The following is a 1917-nucleotide window of genomic DNA, read 5'->3' as shown; positions in this document are numbered from 1 at the left end:
ATATTTACTCATTATTATATCTATATCTATAACTATATTTATAACTATATCTATATATATAATTTATTTATTTTTAATTAAAAACAAAAAAACAAAAAATGAAAAACATTCAAATTTAAATTTAAATATTCAAAAATATTATTATTGTTAAAAAATTTAAAATTTTAATTCCTAATTGCGATAAATATTGATATGCTTTAACTTTTCAAAAATTTAATAATCATTTTTCTTTGATTCTACCATTTTAATATTTAAATTTATAAAAATATTATTATTATTCAAAAATAATAAAATTTTAAATTTAATTTCTAATTATGATAAATATCAATATTATGTAACTTTTCAAAATAAAAACATTTTCCAAAAATTTAATATTCATTTTTGTTTGATTCTACAATTTTAATCTTTAATTTTATAAAAACAAAACCATTCAATTTTAAAATTTCAATATTATTATTATTTAAAAAAAAATGAAAATATAATTTTGATTTTTTATTATTATACATCTTCTGAATTACATAATTTAAACATTCGTTTATAATAATAATAATAATAAAATTTAAATTTTCCACCAATCCAATTTTAATTAAATAACAAGTCAAATTTTGAATTATCAATTTAATAACAAGTCCAAGTCCAAGTCTCCATAGCAGTAACAATGCTTCAAATTTATGACATTTTAATTTATCTTTCAAAATTATAACAATTTCTTTCACTGTTCTTTCTGCAATGTATCGAGTGCACGGAAATCAATCTAATAAGCAGATGCCATCATAACTATCCACCACACAAGCTGTAATAAACTTCAGAAAAATTCAAATATTACAGTAACTGTATGTACGTTACACTCGTATTAAACTTACGACTTCCTCTATCCCATTTAATTACCAATCACTTTAATCACACATCTCAGACTCTCTCCTTTAATCATGTAATCAAATGCCTTATTGATATCGGCAAATGAAACCTCATGTGTGATAAATTTCTCCAATTCAAGCTTCTGCAAAATATAAAACAGGAAAGGATGTTAGACTAAAAACCTAATTACAGACTAGTGGTTAAGTAGGCGGAAAGGAAATGAGCAGGCATGGTGTGTGAGAGATATTTTTATCAGAAAATCTAAGCAGATAAAAAGATCACGATGGAATTCATAAAAAGTGATTAAGTGATTATTTTTGGAGTTACTTTCACAGTAGTTATTTTTGAGATGATGTTTTGAGTCTACAACAAGATTCATTATCAGGAATTTGTCCCAATGATGAGATTTACTATGAGGAATTTATCCGGATGATGAGTCTTGTGTAAACTCAAAACATCTACTCAAAAACAAGACTTAAAACATCTACTCGAAAACAAGACTCATTATCAGGAATTTGTCCCAATGATGAGACTCATTATGAGAAACTTATCAAGAATTTGTTCCAATGATAAGACTCATTATAAGAAACTTATCCGGATGATGAGTCTTCTTGTAAACTTGAAACATCTACTCAAATTATTATAGAATTAATTCCGAACTCCCAATATAATCAAAATACTCACCACACAAATTTTAAAACGATCAAATCTTACTCTATCAATTACAATTCTACAAGGCCTGGCAAATGAGAAAAAGCTTTATAGTTTCTGGAAAAATTCCTTGCCCTAAATAAATAATATACCAGTTTTACCTTATTCAAATACATTTCTACAAGCCCTGGTAAATGAGAAAGGGGTTTATAGTTTCCAAAAAATGTTCCTTTCAATGTCCTCTCAGAGAGAAAATTCAAAGGATTCGTTGCAAAGACTGCGTCTGAAGAAGGGAACCCTGAAAAGTAGAACGTTTATGATACCAAATTCAGTTTTACTGAGCAGTACAAGCATTTGCGTGTATTTGGTGAAAAGAAATGAATGAGCTTATATTTACAAAACTACGTT

General features: G+C 25.7%; 1 long non-coding RNA gene across 1 annotated transcript; it reads right to left on the bottom strand.

The window, feature by feature from the left end:
* Positions 1–799: 799 nt before the first annotated feature.
* LOC149140302 (uncharacterized) lies at positions 800–1802 on the bottom strand. The gene is made up of 2 exons (XR_016264220.1): positions 1671–1802; positions 800–1000 (listed from the first exon to the last, which is right to left on the bottom strand). It is a non-coding gene; the product is annotated as an uncharacterized LOC149140302 (long non-coding RNA).
* Positions 1803–1917: the final 115 nt, after the last annotated feature.

Source organism: Pinus tabuliformis, chromosome X, assembly GCF_031772625.1.
Source record: "Pinus tabuliformis cultivar Carrire ecotype Pingquan chromosome X, CPIR1, whole genome shotgun sequence".
In the NCBI taxonomy this organism is placed as follows: Eukaryota; Viridiplantae; Streptophyta; class Pinopsida; order Pinales; family Pinaceae; genus Pinus; species Pinus tabuliformis.
This window is presented reverse-complemented; position numbering and strand designations above follow the sequence as displayed.